At 36.6% G+C, this 23,299-nt stretch overlaps 1 long non-coding RNA gene across 1 annotated transcript in view; it reads right to left on the reverse strand.

Annotated features, from left to right (window-relative positions):
• Window positions 1-637: 637 nt before the first annotated feature.
• The window catches only part of LOC129492121 (uncharacterized), a 56,183-nt gene continuing 33,521 nt past the window's right edge, over window positions 638-23,299 (reverse strand). The window contains exon 2 of the long non-coding RNA XR_008660734.1: window positions 638-897. This is a non-coding gene — a long non-coding RNA (uncharacterized lncRNA). The remainder of the gene's footprint in view (window positions 898-23,299) is intronic.

Below are 23,299 nucleotides of genomic sequence, written 5' to 3' on the forward strand. Positions count from 1 at the left end.
GCTCCCTGCAACCTCCACCTCCTGGGTTCAAGTGATCCGCCTGCCTCAGCCACCCAACAAGCTGGGATTACAGGCGTCCACCACATGCCCAGCTAACTTTTGTATTTTTAGTACAGAAGAAGTTTTGCCATGTTGGCCAGAGTGGTCTTGAACTCCTGATCTCAAGGGATCTGACCGCCTTGGCCTCCCAAAGTGCTGGGATTACAGGTGTGAGCCACTGAACCCAGCCTAAAAAGGTGAAATTTTGACACAGAGAAAAGTCAATGTGAAATCACTCAGGGACAAGATTATCATGTGACTACAACGATGCATCTACAAGTCAAAAGAACATCAGGGATCACCAGAAAACATCAGAAGGTAGAAGACGCAAAAAATGAGAATTCCCACCTAGAAGAGTTAGAGAGAGCATGAACCTCCTGACTCCTTCATTCAGATTTCTACTGTCCAGTACTGTGAGAAAACAAATTTTTGTTGCTTTAAGTCCCCCAATTTCTAGCACTTTATTATGCTAATCTTAGGAAACCAATACAGCATTCTTTCCTCATGGTCCAAGGCCACTGAATCAACAAAGCATATAATTGTTACAGGACCAATACGTTCATGTGCAGTAAGAGACAAATACACAGAGACAGCGGGGTTTGCAACAGACAAGGAGTTTAATGGTCGCAGGGTGCCAAGCAAGGAGATGAGGGGAGATTCTTAAATCCATCTCCCGGAGGAGTTCAGGGGTGGAGTTTATAAGGGGATCATGGAAGGCAAGGGACTAGAAAATTGGGGTCACGGATTCACTGGAGTAAGAGAGATGAAATCATCCGGAAACAACATTCTTTGGTGGGTCAGCTTCTTGTGAGGTTCATCAGACCAGTTGACATCAGTAGTTTCATTGGTATGCCAGACCTGAAAGAATATATCAAAGAGAAAACTTAATGTTTCATAATGTTCACATTGTTATCTATAGAGCAGTTAAGGGAAACTAATCTAGGGTCTATGTGATTTTAGCACAGTAGGCACCAAGCAACAATGAGGAAGCAGATAGAGAGCAAGCTGACCTAATGATCACTGTGGAATGTGCTGCAAGCTTTATTTTCATTTCTCTCACACCCTTCTTCCTTGATTAATTATATAAAGTTTATAGAGACTATTTTATAATCATGTGGATGCAAAGCATTTGTCTCAGACTTGTAAATAAAAGCAGTGTTCTTCTATAGAACGGTAGGTAGGTGACCAATTACAGTGTTTAGGAAGTGTGATGAAGTAAGTAGAGACTACTCTTTTGAGAAATCTGGTAGCTACATGAGGGCTGGAGCTTGGGTCTCATTTATTGGTACATCTTCATAGGCTATAACAATGCCTGCAATTGGGAGATACTCAATACTTATGTTGAATTAAAAGTTGGCAAATAGAAAACGCTAAGACAGGTTTGATTTTAATATTAGGAGTGGTTGAAAGTTGGGTGTATTTATTCATGAAAGAAAGGAACCTATGTAGAGAAAGAAATTATAGTTGCAAATGACAAAATATAATTAACAAGCCAAGTGGGGGTATAGACAAAAGCAGCTAGAAGCAAAAGCCAGGTAGACTAGTTAGCTTCAGAAATGTGTCAGGATATTTCTTCTCTGACACATGAGGGAAAGAAGCATGAGCAGGTGAAATACAGATATAATTCGGAAGGCAGAAAGATGAAAGTTGGGAGAGTTCATACAGATTGGCTTGTAACTTCCTGGTAAAGTAGTGAGCTGGCAGCTTGCCAAAAAGAAATGGGCAGGGTGGAGGCATAGGGCTTGAGGAATATGGGCAAGATTTGGAATAGACACAGAAAAATTAAAAAGGTTGTTGATTAGTATTAAGTAAAAGGATTGCCAAACAGAATTGAGAGGCCAGCAGAGGTTAAAAATTAAACTTGTGTTGAAGACGATAAGCTCAGTTATGGGATTTTCCCTCACAGCAATTGGCAACCTAAGAGCAAATGCAGAGAAAATGGATTTTCAGGTTGGAGACTGTTGCGACAGGTGAGGCGGATGGTCAAGGGGGTGATGAATGAGAAGGTGCTACTAACAGTATATTTGAGATGATGGATGATGGGGTCCAGTGTGAGTAAGGAGGGGAGGTCTGCCAGGAGGGACTGATGAAGTTAGAGAACAAAGAGGGTTTGAGTGACCAGAGATTCAGTGAGGTGAAACAGTAGGTTTATTGGTAGTAAAGGATTAAGAGAGGGGAAAGAGTCAAAGGTTGTGGCTAGATGGAGAATTTCAGTGTTCCAATTTCTTAAGTGTAGCATTTATCATTATCAGAAAGCCTTTGCTAAAAGGGAAATGAGCACACTGTCCCACATTTCTAGGTCAGCACTTCTATTCCTATTGCTCACCTTCATGAAAAAAAAAAAAAAAACAGAAGTACCAGATATGAACTGGGTTAAGAAGCAGAATAGTTTACTAAATAAAGTTCAATATTAGTGGAAAAGTAAAAGAAAAGTCACTTAAAACTCATCTCCCCTTGTGATTAGAAGCTGAGAACTTTGTACACTAGCTGTCAAACTTTCCCTCTCCTGCCCTCTTTTCACCCTTCGAAAATACCAGTTGTTCTTTTGGCCTGTTTTTCATAATGCATTTGGTTTTTTAAAAAACTCCATATATTTTCAGATATTGGGTGTTTGACCTACACTAGAACAGAGCAATAATTGAACTCTTTCCCCTGAATCTCTGTAAACTTCACACAAATAGGTTTTCCAGACTGATCTTTGTTCCTAATATATATTTTTTGGTTCTTATAGTTTGGAATATGCTGTCTGTTAGTCAGTGTTACCAAGTAAATGATGACTTTCTATAAATGAACAAATTTCTAAATTCCAAAAGCAAATGATATAGTTGAACAAGTTTAAAATACAATTTGTTAGGAAGTTCTACTAAGCAAAACTTAACAAAAAATTGGAGTTTTAAAAATCCTAATAAATAGCATTATGCTTGGAATATAATTAGGGTGATCAAAAGTACTAATTCTATTTTGAGCTTATAATTTCTAACCAAACTGAAAATTTTAGAACTTATTGCCACAAAGATAATAATTTAGTAAATCAGATTCTAGTAGAAACTTAGACCTGAAAGTATTAAAATGGCCATATAATGACTGGCTACATTTGCAGAATAAGCTTATTTACCCAGCGGTGGCTAATGCCAGAAACAGTTAAATTCAATCTGCATATCTCAGCTAGTGATGTAACACTGGAAAAAAGGGTAATTGCCCAGTTGAATCAGGCTGAAACTGCTCCTTTGATCTTCTGTATATTTCTGTTCTGCAAAGTTTAAGAAGTATTGAGGATAATTTGCAAAAACCCAAAAGAGAAGAGAAAGGGTTCAAAAAATGGAGAAAGATAAGTGAAACAGAAATACAAAATTAACTTATGTATTCTAGAAAAGAGCAGAGTGAAGTGAGCCATGTTCACAACCTATAAATAATACCTCCTGGGTAACAACATAATGAAAGAAGGGAATTATTCATAGTCTCAGAAGACATGAGGACAAAGAGCAAAGACTGGAAGCTAAAGAAAGCAAAATATAGGTTAGATATTAGGAGCACCATATGAAAAGTGGCTTTCTCTTGTTAGCACAATGTGAATAAAATATTTTTGTACTATAACATAATTATCTGAGAGATTGAACAGTCTTTCAGAAAACATACATTCTTGTTTAATTGGTAAATTTATTCACATTTCTGAAACCACTTTAATCCAAAACCACTTTAATCTGAAAATTAACCAGTATGACAATTTCCACTTGCAAGTGAAAAAAAATAAACCCACAGACAAATCGCCTAAATAAATGGAAAAATATAGACATTTTTGAGAGAGATATCAGCAAAAAATTTAACCTTATCGAAAACATAGTAGTAAACACAGATTTACTACTATGTAAAAACTACAAGCAGACCCTTTGAAAGATGTTCAAGGAAAATTATTGAACTGTGCTATATACCATACAAGGTAGATAAAGTACAATAAAATTTAATTAGTTGTTTTAAAAGAGGGATACTTTCTGGAAGAAAACTCAGGGAAAGTTTAGCAAATGGAGAGAAAGTATAGCACTGAAGTTAAGAGAGTAGATTTGGAGTCGGAGGGACGTAGGTTTGAATCCCTACACCAGCACCTGCTATGTATCCTTGGATATAACTTGCCTGTATCCCAATACCCTTTCTACAAAATGAGAACACATAAACTGGAGGATTGTTGTGACTATTAAATTCCATAAGATAATAGGTGCAAAGTACTCCACACAGTAGCTGATAGCGTGCAGTGAATTGTCATCTTTGAAATGAGTGTTCTGGGAAATGGTGGTTAGAGGGAGAGGAGTTATAAGCAGTGAACACACATGGTAATGTGATCAGCCACCAGAACAAACTCCCTTTTTTCCCTCAGCACTTTCCGTTTCCTCTTCCCGTAGCCATTCATTTGCATTCTGGAGGCAAATCTAATTGTTAAGTGGGAACCATCTGTTTGGCAGAAAATCTTTCTCAATGGCAAAATCCATCAGAACTCCATAAAAATCTTTCTACGAAGTAAAGCAAAATAAAAAGTAAAATTTCACTTAGGAGAATGTGCTTGTGTTAATCACATTTAATTTTGGTAAGATATGGCTTGATAGTCTCTACTAAAACAGTATAAAGATTACTAATCAGTGAATTTAGGAACTAAAGTTTGAAATAAGTAGCAAAATAATAGAGGTCAATTTAGAGCTATGGGATATTTTCCTCAGATAAGACAGAGGTAACTATAGATTCGTGATCCCATAGCAATAAGAAAACATTCATAGCAAGCACACTTAAAGGTACATCTAACTGAAATAAGTGGCTGAGACCAGGATCAAACATTTTTTGAATCTGCAGTGGTGCCTTAATTAAGTATTTGCTTGAATTACTTTTCTGTAGTCATTATCATCCTTCTTACTTACCAGAAACAAGCCTCATGACTGGGTAGACAACAAATTGCTTCAAAATTTTCTTAAAATGTATTACTTCCACAAAAAAAGAGTAGAATTTCAGGTCTGAAAATTGTATTTAGTGGACCACATCAATGAATGCTTAAATTTATCCTTTTATTAATTACTCATGTGTCAGAGAAGAAATATCCTGACATGTTTCTGAAGCTAACTAGTCTACCTGGCTTTTGCTTCTAGCTGCTTTTGTCTATACCCCCACTTGGCTTGTTAATTATATTTTGTCATTTGCAACTATAATTTCTTTCTCTACATAGGTTCCTTTCTTTCATGAATAAATACACCCAACTTTCAACCACTCCTAATATTAAAATCAAACCTGTCTTAGCGTTTTCTATTTGCCAACTTTTAATTCAACATAAGTATTGAGTATCTCCCAATTGCAGGCATTGTTATAGCCTATGAAGATGTACCAATAAATGAGACCCAAGCTCCAGCCCTCATGTAGCTACCAGATTTCTCAAAAGAGTAGTCTCTACTTACTTCATCACACTTCCTAAACACTGTAATTGGTCACCTACCTACCGTTCTATAGAAGAACACTGCTTTTATTTACAAGTCTGAGACAAATGCTTTGCATCCACATGATTATAAAATAGTCTCTATAAACTTTATATAATTAATCAAGGAAGAAGGGTGTGAGAGAAATGAAAATAAAGCTTGCAGCACATTCCACAGTGATCATTAGGTCAGCTTGCTCTCTATCTGCTTCCTCATTGTTGCTTGGTGCCTACTGTGCTAAAATCACATAGACCCTAGATTAGTTTCCCTTAACTGCTCTATAGATAACAATGTGAACATTATGAAACATTAAGTTTTCTCTTTGATATATTCTTTCAGGTCTGGCATACCAATGAAACTACTGATGTCAACTGGTCTGATGAACCTCACAAGAAGCTGACCCACCAAAGAATGTTGTTTCCGGATGATTTCATCTCTCTTACTCCAGTGAATCCGTGACCCCAATTTTCTAGTCCCTTGCCTTCCATGATCCCCTTATAAACTCCACCCCTGAACTCCTCCGGGAGATGGATTTAAGAATCTCCCCTCATCTCCTTGCTTGGCACCCTGCGACCATTAAACTCCTTGTCTGTTGCAAACCCCGCTGTCTCTGTGTATTTGTCTCTTACTGCACATGAACGTATTGGTCCTGTAACAATTATATGCTTTGTTGATTCAGTGGCCTTGGACCATGAGGAAAGAATGCTGTATTGGTTTCCTAAGATTAGCATAATAAAGTGCTAGAAATTGGGGGACTTAAAGCAACAAAAATTTGTTTTCTCACAGTACTGGACAGTAGAAATCTGAATGAAGGAGTCAGGAGGTTCATGCTCTCTCTAACTCTTCTAGGTGGGAATTCTCATTTTTTGCGTCTTCTACCTTCTGATGTTTTCTGGTGATCCCTGATGTTCTTTTGACTTGTAGATGCATCGTTGTAGTCACATGATAATCTTGTCCCTGAGTGATTTCACATTGACTTTTCTCTGTGTCAAAATTTCACCTTTTTAGGCTCGGTTCAGTGGCTCACATCTGTAATCCCAGCACTTTGGGAGGCCAAGGCGGTCAGATCCCTTGAGATCAGGAGTTCAAGACCACTCTGGCCAACATGGCAAAACTTCTTCTGTACTAAAAATACAAAAGTTAGCTGGGCATGTGGTGGACGCCTGTAATCCCAGCTTCTTGGGTGGCTGAGGCAGGCGGATCACTTGAACCCAGGAGGTGGAGGTTGCAGGGAGCTGAGATGGTGCCACTGCAGTCCAGCCTGGGTGACAAAGTGAGATTCTGTCTCTGAAAAAAAAAAATAATAATAAAATGAAATAATAAATTCACCTTTTTAAAAAGATAGAGATCAAATTGGAGTTGGACTCATTCATGCCAACATTTTAAATGCTGAAAAGGTGTTCAATGCTTAAAAAGTGTTTTTTGAAATATATGTCAAAGTAGAAAATAGCCAAGAAAGATATAAATAAGGAAAGTAATAGAAAGCCTATAGTTGTATAAGTTGTACATTTATGACTATGTCATAAGAAAAATATGCTTAAACCAGATGCAAGCAGCACAAATCACAAGAAGAAAAATAGGTGGATTTCATTATAACAAAATTCTTAGTTTGTATTTCACAAAAGAGGCACTAGATACAGTGACCAGATACAAAGATCTCCTGCAAATCAATAAAATAAGACAGGAAATCACTAACAATGGGCATATTATTTGACAAATAATTCATAGACTGAAAAAACAAATAGCAAGGAAGTACCTTAGGAGATACTCTAGATTAAACGAACAAATACCACTTATCCCAATATAATGGCTAATAATTGAATAAGGAGTAAACACAAGTGTTATTAGACATGTAGAAACCCTAGTGAATGAGACTCTGGAATAAAGGAGGCATTGTAGAGCTATCTGGCAACTCTCAATTATATTAAATGTATGAAGTCCACATTAAGTGTTTGAAATTCCTGTGGCTATCCAATTGAATGGTTATGCAATTTCACTTCTTGGAAAATATCCCAGAAGTTTCCTCAGATAATATGATGGGACATTCAAGAAGACTTCATCACAGCTTTGCAGTAGTAGGCAATTGTATGGTATAGAGTTGTACATTTCAGGGGATTACTATGTAAGGAAGAGAAGTAAGTGGCTGGTGAGACAAACAGAAAAATGAATGCCGTAAAAGCAGCACTGAGTAGAAAAAAGACAGAAATAAATAGATAAAATTCTATAGCACAATAAAATTTACTCAAACAGAAATATGTGCATGAAAAACAATTCTATGTACCTTACATTTGTGCAATAATACAGATAATTCAAAGGATTTAAGACAAATAAATTAGAATTATTGGCTTTATGAGTAATGGGAGGAGTACAAGGATGGGAAGAAGAAGAGAGAAAGGGGGCAAATAATAAATATGAAAGAGAGACTTGCATGGCCAAGTGACAGTAAATGAGGAAAGTTATTAACTCAAGTTTCAGCATCTGTGGCTAAAAAGAACAAAAAATGTAAAAGAAAATAAGGAAAGAGAAAAATCATAAACAATATACTCACTAAAATTTGTTTTGCCATTTGACAGTTATTCAATGTAGAGTTTCATTATAATGGTCTTTAGTGTAGGAAAATGTGCCAGCCTTGTCAATTGTAGGAAATGGAAAAATGCTCAAACCAGTTTGAGACCATAAAATGTATATTGGACACTTTTTGGATATCTTCCCAAGTCTCAATGACACCTTTTCTCTGACAACTGCCATCTCCTCGTCCCTCCCCTCCACCCTATTTGTCTTATTAACTGGAGTGAGATTCTGGCAGCCAAACCATACCTAGGTGATTCAATAGGATTCTCTCTTCCGTGAATTGGGGATTAGGATCAGGAGACAAGGACAATGTCTACTTGCTCAGGAATTGACAAGATGTGACCTGGGGAATGTGTCAAGGGTTGTAAAAAAAAAATTAATATTTTTGGTCACCCTAAGCATTTTCCAGGCACATTGCTCTTTCCTGGAGAAATAACTCCAAGTTTGATTACTTTTTGCTTAGTAGAATTTTTTTTTTTTTTTTTAGCAAACTCTACTTTTCAACTTGTTCAGCTATACGAAGTAGGGAAGGTGCAGAGGTGCAGACAGGGAAAGTAGGAACGAGAGTACTGCCTCGGTTCCTGATCCCGAGTGATATGACCAGTTTCTCTCATATATTTCAGTAATCTTATGGTAAACTGTCTATTAAAAAAAAAGGCCTTTCTTAACCAGATTGCATTGATTTCTGTAATTCTCAACTGAATGAGTTTTGAGTAATATGGCATAGGCATCCAGTACTCATCGATATCCTATCTTATTTTCTCAAATCTTCAACACTATGATCTCTAAGCCCTTAAGTCTAAATATCCTGCTCTGGAATTTGGCTTGGGTTTTGATCTTATACGTTCAATTGTTTCCATGGCAGTTTTGGAAGCATATGACTATTTATTTAAGTGACAGAAAACAAATCCAAGTGCCTGCTTCAGATGAAAACATAAAAAACTGAGTAGATGTATTGGTTCATTGAATTCAAAGTCCAAGAATAGATCTGGGTTCAAGAACAGATAAATCTGAGTGCTGAAATGCCCTCATCAGTGAGGTGACACTTTTTCCTGTGGGGTCTGACTTCCTGTGTATGGGTATCTTTCCTAGGCAGCCTGTGGTGGCAAAGATGGCCAGAGCAACTATGTTATTATACAGTGAGAAACATCAGCAATTGCCTCTTTCATAATTACTGCAATGACTCTCAGTGGGTTGCATGTGTCAAGTGAATACTCCTGAACCAATTGTAGTGACTCAGATTGGCTGGTACAGGCCTTCGGGCTACCTCTGGAGCCAGAGTGTGGTTGGGAATAGCTCCACGCAAAACACATATACTCAGAAGGGTGGAAGGATGGTTTCTCTAAGGAAAATCAGAATGTGCTACAACAAAAGGGAGTCAATGGATGCTGGACCAACAAACACTATGCTAACTAAAATTGATCATTTTTCTCTCTCACCTAATAAGGTTTTATAATTTCACATTGAGGAAATCTCTTCTTAGTCATCACAGAAAGTAATGAAACCTGATTCAAACTTTAAATTTTTAATGGACTGTATAAATATATCACAAAAATTTTCCATGACCTCTCATATAATTATCTTACCAAGGGAAGAAAATAAAATAATATTATGTGGAGCAGTAGAGGCAGTTGTTCTTGCTATCTCAAGCAATTATGGGGAATTAAAAAAAAACCTTGAAAAATATTATTCCTTTTGAGACTTCTCAACTGAACATTTAAATAGCCTTGTAAAGAATAAGAAAAGACTAACACTTTAAACTTTTTTTTCCCCATGGGTAAAACAACAATTTTCGGCTTTGTTGTGGCTCTTAACTCTAAGCAGGTATCAGAATCTCCTGACCAGCTTTTACAAAGTGTACCTGTTTGGGCTTCATCATCATCAACCTTTGAAGAGTTTTTCATTACACTTACATTTTATTGCATCAAAAAAATTGCCCTAAACTTAGAAGCCGACAAACAAAATTACTGGATTTTTTTAAATTAATGCTTAGCTTAAATTTCATTTTATTTTCTTTTTCAAATATCTTAAGACGACATGAGATTAGTCCTTAATACAATTGTAAGTGCACAGTAGAGTACCATTAAATATAGGCCTTATGTTGTCTAGATCACTAGAATTTATTCATCTTGCACAACTGAAACATAATATCCATTGAGCAAGGGAAAGAAGTTAACTTGTAGACTTTTTAACATGAAAATGCAAGTAATTTCTGTGTAATAGGAAAAAAAACTCAAAGATTGCAAAGATCAGTGTCACTGTTGAACTTGAACCATGTTTGTTTTTCTAACATTGCCTGTAAATACCTACCCTTTCAAATGCTCTTTGGTTTTTTCACAAGTTACTAGTTATTTTATTAGTTAGTACATTAAATAAAACTTTTGACACGTTCTTTTTATATTTGTATGGGATTCATGATCATTTTAGCTTTTTGAAAACTATAGCTGAAAAAATAACTTTGCCCTTTACTGATTACTATATTTTTTACAGATTTTCACTCTCATAAAGAACTTTCAAATTCCTCAAATATTTTTTGTCTGTTTAACTAATTTAGAACAATTGATCATCTATATATTTTCCCATAATTTTAAGACTTAAAGGTAAATAATATAACATAATGACGTTCTTTTTTTTCCTTTAATATAAAAAAATTGGATTAAATTCGGGTCATGTAGGCCCGACACTTTAAAAACTCACTCATGCAATTGAGAAAACAAAAATTAAATGTCTTGTTGGCTTCAAATTCCTGCAATAGCAAAACATTTAAAGTAAAAATTAACATTTCCTCCAAAATATTTGAAGAAGGAGATACAGAAAACCATGCTACCACATTCAAATACTGTTCTTGTGTTCACTTCCATGTGTGTGAAAAAAAGCTGAAATAGAAGGGCAAATGTTATATGCCACCTGCACTTCTAGATAAGAGAAAATTTCATTTCCCAAAGAAATGCACTTATGTTTGAGTACATAAAAACAAAGGTTATTTTTGAACTTTTAGAATTACATTTTATAGATGGTTTACTATCTTCTTAAACATCGCATTTTTGACTCATCTGCCCCTTTAAAGGGACTCTTTCCTTCCTACAAGCAGTTTCTTTTACCATAATATTGCCATCCATCAGTACAAAGCAACCACACATAATGTGGTCATACAAAATTCTTGTTGGCATTTTTGAATTTTGATTTACTTTATTTTGTTTTCTTTTTCCCTTGTACTTAACTTCTCATTTCTTACAATACCTTTTCATCCTATTCTCCCTACACCTTGTTCCATATTAGACTGTGTTTGCTCAATTTTTTTTTAGATTTTTGTTTTTGCACTATTTAGTATGTTATGGGAAAATTCTACAAATTAATTTTATGCCATACAGCTATGGTTGGGAGTCTTATGCTTTGTGCATGTAAGATTGGAGTTGAACCACTCTATACATAAATGTGGAAAAATCTCAATACAATTTTGAAGAAATGAATACACGATAAGTGGAATGTCTTGTTATTATGCCTATCTCAGTTCTCTGTAGGATGCTTAAAACATCCTTGATAAACTGAATCAAATAGAAATTATATGTTATTAAGAAGAAGATATTTTTAAGTCATTTTCCTTAAAATTTCCCTATCTAGAGAATATATCTCTGTATTTGCTTTTGTTTATTACTTCTATGCAATGAAGATAATTCAGATTTTCTGTTTGACTGTCTACATAGCATTACAAATGTTACAAATAAAACTAAATTTGTAACTTTACAAGCTTCTACCCTAGAATTTCTTATGGTTTGCTTTAATTACTTTTTGATAGATCCAAAGAGAAGTTGATTTAATTGAAATTAGCTGCTAGTCCTCACTAAATGAATGTAAGAACAAAAATGTGACACATAGATAAATTTTATAAATTGAATGACAATTTTTAATTTTTTCATTTCTTCATCTTCTCTTCATTATTCTTTCTCTTTTCTCCTTTTGTTCTTCTGAATGACAATGTCCTAATCCTGATTAGCACTTAGCATAAAATTTAAATGCATAAAAGGAATGTTTAATATACTTAAAACTATATCAAATTCAAATAAATGCTTACTAATTACTGAGAATTGGCATAAACAAGGCATAGGGCCTCTTTCTTGCTTTTCTCCTTTTATTATATTGACTTGGAACAGTGCAACCTGTTACGATGTTAGTGGGGGGGTGGAGCCAAGATGGCCGAATAGGAACAGCTCCGGTATACAGCTCCCAGCGTGAGCGACACAGAAGACTGGTGATTTCTGCATTTCCGTTTGAGGTACTGGGTTCATATCACTAGGGAGTGGCAAACAGTGGGTGCAGGACAGTTGGTGCAGTGCACTGTGTGCGACCCGAAGCAGGGCGAGGCATTGCCTCACTTGGGAAGTGGAAGGGATCAGGGAGTTGCCTTTCCTAGTCAAAGAAAGGGGTAACAGATGGCACCTGGAAAATCAGGTCAGTCCCACCCTAATACTGCACTTTTCCAACGGGCTTGGAAAATGGCACACCAGGAGATTGTGTCCCACACCTGGCTTGGACGGTCTTATGCCCACAGAGTCTCACTGATTGCTAGCACAGCAGTCTGAGATCAAACTGCAAGGTGACAGCCAGGCTGGGAGAGGGGCACCCGCCATTGCCCAGGCTTGCTTAGGAAAACAAAGCAGCCAGGAAGCTCCAACTGGGTGGAGCCCACCAGAGCTCAAGGAGGCCTGCCTGCCTCTGTAGGCTCCACCTCTGGGGGCAGGGCACAGACAAACAAAAAGCCAGCAGGAACCTCTGCAGCCTTAAATGTCCCTGTCTGACAGCTTTGAAGAGAGTAGTGGTTCTCCCAGCACACAGCTGGAGATCTGAGAATGGACAGACTGCCTCCTAAAGTGGGTCCCTGACCCCCGAGCAGCCTAACTGGGAGGCACCCCCCAGTAGGGACAGACTGACACCTCACTTGGCCAGGTACTCCTCTGAGACAAAACTTCCAGAAGAACTATCAGACAGCTGAATTTGTGGTCTCATGAAAATCCGCTGTTCTGCAGCCACCGCTGCTGACACCCAGCCAAACAGGGTCTGGAGTAGACCTCTAGCAAACTCCAACAGTCCTGCAGCTGAGGGTCCTGTCTGGTAGAAGGAAAACTAACAAACAGAAAGGACATCCACACCAAAAACCCATCTGTACATCACCATCATCAAAGACCAAAAGTAGATAAAACCAAAAAGATGGGGAAAAAACAGAGCAGAAAAACTGGAAACTCTAAAAAGCAGAGCACCTCTCCTCCTACAAAGGAACGCAGTTCCTCACCAGCAACGGAACAAACCTGGACGGAGAATGACTTTGACAAGTTGAGAGAAGAAGGCTTCAGACAATCAAACTACTCTGAGCTACGGGAGAAAACTCAAAACAATAGCAAAGAAGTTAAAAACTTTGAAAAAAAATTAGACGAATGGATAACAAGAATAACCAATACAGAGAATGGCTTAAAGGAGCTCATGGAGCTGAAAGCCAAGTTTCGAGAACTACGCGAAGATTGCAGAAGCCTCGGTAGCTCATGCGATCAACTGGAAGAAAGGGTATCAGTGATGGAAGATGAAATGAATGAAATGAAGTGAGAAGGGAAGTTTAGAGAAAAAAGAATAAAAAGAAATGAACAAAGCCTCCAAGAAATATGGGACTATGTGAAAAGACCAAACCTACGTCTGATTGGTGTACCTGAAAATGACGGGGAGAATGGAACCAAGTTGGAAAACACTCTGCAAGATATTATCCAGGAGAACTTCCCCAATCTAGCAAGGCAGGCCAACATTCAGATTCAGGAAATACAGAGAACGCCACAAAGATACTCCTCGAGAAGAGCAACTCCAAGACACGTAATTGTCAGAATCACCAAAGTTGAAATGAAGGAAAAAATGTTAAGGGCGACCAGAGAGAAAGGTCAGGTTACCCATAAAGGGAAGCCCATCAGACTAACAGCTGATCTCTCGGCAGAAACTCTACAAGCCAGAAGAGAGTGGGGGTCGATATTCAACTTTCTTAAAGAAAAGAATTTTCAACCCAGAATTTCATATCCAGCCAAACTAAGCTTCATAAGTGAAGGAGAAATAAAATACTTTACAGACAAGCAAACGCTGAGTGATTTTGTCACCACCAGGCCTGACCTAAAAGAGCTCCTGAAGGAAGCACTAAACATGGAAAGGAACAACCGGTACCAGCCACTGCAAAAACATGCCAAATTGTAAAGACCATCGAGGCTAGGAAGAAACTGCATCAACTAACGAGCAAAATAACCAACTAACAGCATAATGACAGGATCAAATTCACACATAACAATATTAACTTTAAATGTAAATGGGCTAAATGCTCCAATTAAAAGACACAGACTGGCAAATTGGATAAGGAGTGAAGACCCATCAGTGTGCTGTATTCAGGAAACCCATCTCACGTGCAGAGACACATATAGACTCAAAATAAAGGGATGGAGGAAGATCTATCAAGCAACTGGAAAACAAAAAAAGGCAGGGGTTGCAATCCTAGTCTCTGATAAAATAGATTTTAAACCAAGAAAGATCAAAAGAGACAAAGAAGGCCATTACATAATGGTAAAGGGATCAATTCAACAAGAAGAGCTAACTATCCTAAATATATATGCACCCAACACAGGAGCATCCAGATTCATAAAGCAAGTCCTGAGTGACCTACAAAGGGACTTAAGCTCCCACACAATAATAATGGGAGATCTTAACACCCCACTGTCAACATTAGACAGATCAACGAGACAGAAAGTTAACAAGAATATCCAGGAATTCAACTCAGCTCTGCACCAAGTGGACCTAATAGACATCTACAGAACTCTCCACCCCAAATCAACAGAATATACATTTTTTTCAGCACCACACCACACCTATTCCAAAATTGACCACATAGTTGGAAGTAAAGCTCTCCTCAGCAAATGCAAAATAACAGAAATTATAACAAACTGTCTCTCAGACCACAGTGCAATCAAACTAGAATTCAGGATTAAGAAACTCACTCAAAACCGCTCAACTACACGGAAACTGAACAACCTGCTCCTGAATGACTACTGGGTACATAACGAAGTGAAAGTGGAAATAAAGATGTTCTTTGAAACTAATGAGAACAAAGACACAACATACCAGAATCTCTGGGACACATTCAAAGCAGTGTGTAGAGGGAAATTTATAGCACTAAATGCCCACAAGAGAAAGCAGGAAAGATCCAAAATTGACACCCTAACATCACAATTAAAAGAAATAGAAAAGCAAGAGCAAACACATTCAAAAGCTAGCAGAAGGCTAGAAATAACTAAAATCAGAGCAGAACTGAAGGAAATAGAGACACAAAAAACCCTTCAGAAAATTAATGAATCCAGGAGCTGTTTTTTTGAAAAGATCAACAAATTCGATAGACTGCTAGCAAGACTAATAAAGAAGAAAAGAGAAGAATCAAATAGATGCAATAAAAAATGAAAAAGGGGATATCACCACTGATCCCACAGAAATACAATCTACCATCAGAGAATACTATAAACACCTCTATGCAAATAAACTAGAAAATCTAGAAGAAATGGATAAATTCCTCGACAAATACACCCTCCCAAGACTAAACCAGGAAGAAGTTGAATCTCTGAATAGACCAATAACAGGCTCTGAAATTGTGGCAATAATCAATAGCTTACCAACCAAAAAGAGTCCAGGACCTGATGGATTCACAGCCGAATTCTACCAGAGGTACAAGGAGGAACTGGTACCATTCCTTCTGAAACTATTCCAATCGATAGAAAAAGACGGAATCCTCCCTAACACATTTTTTGGGGCCAGCATCTTTCTGATACCAAAGCCTGGCGGAGACATAACAAAAAAAGAGAATTTCAAACCAATATCCTTGATGAACATTGATGCAAAAATCCTCAATAAAATACTGGCAAACTGAATGCAGCAGCACATCAAAAAGCTTATACAGCATGATCAAGTGGGCTTCATCCCTGGGATGCAAGGCTGGTTCAACATTCGCAAATCAATAAATGTAATCCAGCATATAAACAGAACCAAAGACAAAAACCACATGATTATCTCAATAGATGCAGAAAAGGCCTTTGACAAAATTCAACAACACTTCATGCTAAAAACTCTCAACAAATTAGGTATTGATGGGCCCTATCTCAAAATAATAAGAGCTATCTATGACAAACCCACAGCCAATATCATACTGAATGCGCAAAAACTGGAAGCATTCCCTTTGAAAACTGGCACAAGACAGGGATGCCCTCTCTCACCACTCCTATTCAACATAGTGCTGGAAGTTCGGGCCAGGGCAGTCAGGCAGGAGAAGGAAATAAAGGGTATTCAGTTAGGAAAAGAGGAAGTCAAATTGTCCCTGTTTGCATATGACATGATTGTATATCTAGAAAACCCCATTGTCTCAGCTCAAAATCTCCTTAAGCTGATTAGCAACTTCAGCAAAGTCTCAGGATACAAAATCAATATACAAAAATCACAAGCATTCTTGTACACCAATAACAGACAAACAGAGAGCCAAATCATGAGTGAACTCCCATTCACAATTGCTTCAAAGAGAATAAAATACCTAGGAATCCAGCTTACAAGGGATGTGAAGGACCTCTTCAAGGAGAACTACAAACCACTGCTCAATGAAATAAAAGAGGATACATACAAATGGAAGAACATTCTATGCTCATGGATTGGAAGAATCAATATCGTGAAAATGGCCATACTGCCCAAGGTAATTTATAGATTCCATGCCATCCCCATCAAGCTACCAATGACTTTCTTCCCAGAATTGGAAAAAACTACTTTAAAGTTCATATGGAACCAAATGAGCCTGCATCACCAAGTCAATCCTAAGCCTAAAGAACAAAGCTGGAGGCATCACACTACCTGACTTCAAACTATACTACAAGGCTACAGTAACCAAAACAGCATGGTACTGGTACCACAACAGAGACATAGATCAATGGAACAGAACAGAGCCCTCAGAAATAATGCTGCATATCTACAGCTATCTGATCTTTGACAAACCTGACAAAAACAAGAAATGGGGAAAGGATTCCCTATTTAATAAATGGTGCTGGGAAAACTGGCTAGCAAAATGTAGAAAGCTGAAACTGGATCCCTTCCTAACACCTTATACAAAAATTAATTCAAGTTTGATTAAAGACTTACATGTTAGACCTATAGCCATAAAAACCCTAGAAGAAAACCTAGGCAATACCATTCAGGACATACGCGTGGGCAAGGACTTCATGTCTAAAACACCAAAAGCAATGGCAACAAAAGCCAAAATTGACAAATGGGATCTAATTAAACCAAAGAGCTTCTGCACAGCAAAAGAAACTACCATCAGAGTGAACAGGCAACCTACAGAAGGGGAGAAAATTTTTGCAACCTACTCATCTGACAAAGGGCTAATATCCAGAATCTACAATGAACTCAAACAAATTTACAAGAAAAAAACAAACAGCCCCATCAAAAAGTGGGCAAAGGACTTGAACAGACACTTCTCAAAAGAAGACATTTATGCAGCCAAAAAACACATGAAAAAATGCTCATCATCACTGGCCATCAGAGAAATGCAAATGAAAACCACAATGAGATACCATCTCACACCAGTTAGAATGGCTATCATTAAGAAGTCAGGAAACAACAGGTGCTGGAGAGGATGTGGAGAAATAGGAACACTTTTACACTGTTGGTGGGAGTGTAAACTAGTTCAACCATTGTGGAAGTCAGTGTGGCGATTCCTCAGGGATCTAGAAGTAGAAATACCATTTGACCCAGACATCCCATTACTGGGTATGTACCCAAAGGACTATAAATCATGCTGCTATAAAGACACATGCACACGTATGTTTATTGCGGCACTATTCACAATAGCAAAGACTTGGAAGTAACCCAAATGTCCAACAACGATAGACTGGATTAAGAAAATGTGGCACATATACACCATGGAATACTATGCAGCCATAAAAAATGATGAGTTCATGTCCTTTGTAGGGACATGGATGAAACTGGAAACCATCATTCTCAGTAAACTATCACAAGGACAAAAAACCAAACACCGCATGTTCTCACTCATAGGTGGGAATTGAACAATGAGAACTCATGGACACAGGAAGGGGAACATCATACTCCGGGGACTGTTATGGGGTGGGGGGAGGAGGGATGGACAGCATTAGGAGATATACCTAATGCTAAATGATGGGTTAATGGGTGCAGCACACCAACATGGCACATGGATACATATGTAACAAACCTGCACATTGTGCACATTACCCTAAAACCTAAAGTATAATAATAATAAAAAAAGATGTTAGTGGGTTAACTTAATGTGTACTATGTAGATTACTCCTAGAAAGAGATTTAAAGCATCCTGTTTATTACTACTGGATTACAGAGATAGATGCAGCTGCTAATTTATTAGCACTTTGACATATGCAATAACTGAAAACAAGTTTAGTTTAAAGATTTTCTTACACAAATGCACAAGAAAGGACTCTTTTATTCAGCAGAATTTCTATAGAGATGATATTCATGTGTGAACGAGGCAGCCACCAAAATAGCAAACTTTGAATTTCTGCTTGTAATAACATTTTCATCCTCTTTCATCCCACAATTTTCACTTCATTCTCTTCTTTTCTTTCCACTTTTATTTTTGGTTCAGGGCTACATGTGCAGGTTTGTTACATGGGTAAACTGCGTGTTGCTGAGGCTTGGTTTACAAATGATTCTGTCACCAATATAGTAAGCATAGTACTCCATAGGTAACTTCCAACCTATGCCCCCCTCCCACCTTCCCCCCTCAAGCAATCCTAGTGTCTATTGTTTTGTTCCCATTTTTATGTCCATGTGTATTCAATATTTAGCTCCCACTTATAAGTGAGAACATGAAGTATTTGATTTTCTGTTCTTGCATTAGTTCACTTAGGATAATGGCCTCCAGCTACATCCATGTTGTTGCAAAGAACATGACTTTATTATTTTTCATGGCTACGCAGTATTCCATGGTGTACACATACCACATTTTCCCTTTCCAGTCTACCGTTGATGGGTATCTTGGTTGATTCCATGTCTTTGCTATTGTGAATGGTGCTGTGATGAGAATAAAAGTGTGTATGTCTTTTTGATAGAAAGTTCCAAATGAAAATTTCCCTGTATGATATTTGTACTAGAAGATAAGTTTTACAAGGGAGCATGTGTGTAAATTTACTGTTTTAATGATTACCAACATCTAGCACACACCCTGTCCCAAAAAGTTACTTCATACCTGTGTGGTTTTGGGGTTTCTGTAATAATTGAATAAATCAACAATGAATAATAAAAATAAACAGAAACCATTACAACTGTAATATTTTAGACACAGAGAGGTATAGGTTTTTCTAGAGAATTGTATTTTTAAATCCACTTTCTGAAGTTTTAGATAATGGTAGCTAATGTGTGCTATTAATTCTATTAAATGTCCTTCGTAAATGTGAAAGTGTTGTTTCTATAATTTATATTTTGCTATACTTCTGAGAGTAATCTAGTGTTAGATTTCTCTTATAAATCATCAACATTTTTAAATTGAAAGTTTAGCCTTGCTTTGTATATATTTTATTATTCTAAATCCCTTTGATGGTACAATATGAACTCCAGCAGGCATATCATTTATTTGTGCATCATATTCATGGCAGAAACAACATTGGCTGTATAATCTTTAGTCTTTACCAGTTTTCAAAATGTAAAAGTCATTTTGGTAATTATATGATTACAGATATATGCATATACATGCATATACTACATAAATATATATGTTATGTACTTTATATATTATTTATATCTTATGTGATTGTGTGTATATTAGAATGTATTATGATACAAATCAAAGCATGTCTTATTATATATTATTTTTGTAAAATAAATGTCTCCATATGAATATACAGAGAATGTCACAGTTCTGGTTAAATTCTAAAACTTATTTTTTACTTTATAACATGTGTTTTGCCTAATTAGGTTGGGTGGCTACATTTATTGTAAGTGGATTTAATGTCAAATAATATGACATTGAACATTAAATTAATGGGGCAATTTACATGTGAACTTTAAGAGGAGATCAAATAAGCCATAAGATAAAAATACTATAAATTTTATTACCAATAATTACTTAATAAATTGACCAGAAAAGAATACAAATTGCTCATTGCTGTCCGCTGCTGAGCTGTCAAAAAAAGAATAAAATATTACAGGACAGTTTTCGGATTATCTTAATATGAAAATTTAGGCTGGGTATAGAGTACAGGCTTTAAATACATGATGTTGTTTCTACACAATACACCCTGGCAAGTAATAGATTGATGCATAAGGCCATGGGCAGCAGTTACTTGGCAGCTGGCTTCCTACATTCATCATGTAGAAAAACTGCTGATTGTGTTTTGGTTTTTCACCAGTATACACAAACACAAGTATGAATTGTCATCCAAAGCAGCATCTTTGAAAAGATAGGTCACTGATCTCCCCCAAGGAAAGCTTTCATGAAAATATTTCTTTTAAACACTTACTTTTGGGTTCATTTTGACATAACTGTCCTATCATGTTTGAATCAAAAGTTCTATTTTGTTATGGTTACACTGTCAGCTTTACGCTGGCATTCCGAAGTAATTCATACTTTTCAACCATTGAATAGAAGGGGCGAATACTTTGGAATTAAATGATATTAACAAAATACTATAGAAGTGTAAGTGGTTTACATATCACACATTGCTTATGCAATTTTTTCAGTATTAGTACTTCTAAACATAGTAGTAACACGAATTTTAAATTAAATATATTAATAAATAGAGACAAACCTTATATGAACCAATATTAATGTCTGAAATCTTTCTTCCTCGAGATTCAAAAAGGAGCCTTTCTCAAGAAATTTTCAGTATGCATGTGAATTTAAGACAAACACAGGCCAGGCACAGTGGTTCACACCTGTAATCCCAGCAACTTCGAAGGCCAAGGCAGGCAGATCATGAGGTCAGGAGTTTGAGACTAGCCTGACCAACATGGTGAAACCCTGTCTCTACTAAAAATACAAAAATTTGCTGGGCGTGGTGACATGCTCCTGTAATCCCAGCTACTCAGGAGGCTGAGGCAGGAGCGTCGCTTGAACTTGGGAGGCAGAGGTTGCAGTGAGCTGAGATCACGCCACTGCACTCCAGCCTGGATGACAGACCAAGACTCCGTTTCAGAGAAAAACAAAGACAAACACACACAAAAATGCTAAATAGTAATATGATTGATTCATAAAAATTGAATACTAATAAATTTGAAGTATAATGTGCCTGTACAAGATTAACCAGCAAAAGAAAGGGTCAGATGTTTATTAGCAATGTGAGTTAAGACTCTTGCCTGAAGATTTGTAATCAAGGAAGAAATTGGTGTGTCAAGAGAAAAGAGCAGTTTGATTGGTAGATATTGAAGGAATATTATTTCAGGAGTCTATAAAAATGTTTCAAAGAATGAGTGTTAAAATGTTCAGAAAAGGTGGTGAAGATCATGTTTATAATAATTTGGCCAGAGTTGAGGGTTCCAAAGATGAAGTTGTATGAGTAATAGTCTAGAAAACTAGTTTGCCATAAAACTATATGGAACATGAAATTCCAGGTTGAAGAACAGTAGTAAGACTGTTGGATAGTCTAGGAGTGAGAAACCAACTTGTGCTTACATCAATGAATAATGGAAGGTAACGGACTTAAAGAAATAGTATTACAACTGCTCAAAATGGATGACCTGTAACTCACTGGATATATGAGTACATGGAGAAAGAGAAGTGAAAAAACCACAAGTTTTTTTGCCTGGCAACTGAGATATGAGGAATAGCAATAACTTCCACACTATGTATAAGAAACAAAGCTAATAAAAATGGTAACAATGATAAATATTACCTTTTATAAGACCTTTGTTATAATAACATATAATTATTCAATTGAATTAATACATGTATGGTATTTTTAAATTTAAGACAAGCACCTATTGTAATATTAAGTCTTCTACCACATGGAACAACATTTTCAGAATAGAGACATTGTTAATAGTAATATAACTACAAATTATTGAGTATTTATTTTGTGCCCACTACTATGAGACACACTTATTTTGTATACCTCATTTGATTCTTACGAATATTTTGAGCTATCATTATCCCTATTTTTCAGATGTGGACTGAAGTGAAAATTTCATAGCTGAGTAAGAATAACAATATAGTACTGAATTCCATAGAGAATTCATATATCTGTTTTGTTCATTTAGTACCTAGTTTAGTGTTTGTCATTTAGTAAGTGCTCAACAAATATGTGTCAAGAAAAAAATAAATTAAAAATTATGATTATGCTAGTAATGATAACAGCTGACACTGAGTGGTAAGTGCTATGTTTATAAGTGATTTACAGATATCTAGCATTATAAAACTGACTAATATTTTGGATTAAAAACAAAAATAGTCTGAAGTTCTTTAACGTGTTCATAGTGAATGCACAGATAACATTTTCAGGCAGTGTGCCCTTGTGCTGGCACATATGCGCACCCACACACAGACTTAGGGAACATGATGAGCTGCAACATTGAAACTAGATCAGTTTTCTCTCATTTTGCTACAAATAAGGGAAAACCCAAGTATTAAGAAGAGGTTGATGAACATATTGCCTCCAAAGCTAAGTAAATAGAACATGCTTTATACTGTAATTCAAGATTGTGAAGGAGACAGATGTTCCAAAGATTTCAAGCATCAGGAGAATACTCAGTCTTATAGTCAATTTTTAGAGTTAAGATGTCTGAATCTCAAATATCTATTTGGTAATAAGGAAAGAATAAAACAGGTAAAAATAGCAAGCTACCACCCAGAGTACAAGACTGCCTTGGTGTTCTTCCTCCCTCCTTCCTATTCAACAGCTGGGGATACGGAGTGAAGAGAGTAACTTAGGTGATAACTTGATCAGAGAAATAATAACTTTGATTCCTCAGACAAAATTCTCCATTACTTAGCAGTGATATATACACACATTCTATTGACCAAAGACAAGGATTGTAGTACCTGAATTACATTTATACATATGCTACAAGTTCTGCTGTAAATTTAACTTCTATTTCAGTAATTTGGGATTCCACCTCATGAAAATTTTTAGAATATCCATACGACTATGGTATTTCAATTTTTCTTTGATAGTTTGAGGCCAAATGGGCAACAAATGGGAAACTTTGTCAGT

Source organism: Symphalangus syndactylus, chromosome 10, assembly GCF_028878055.3.
Source record: "Symphalangus syndactylus isolate Jambi chromosome 10, NHGRI_mSymSyn1-v2.1_pri, whole genome shotgun sequence".
NCBI lineage: Eukaryota > Metazoa > Chordata > Mammalia > Primates > Hylobatidae > Symphalangus > Symphalangus syndactylus.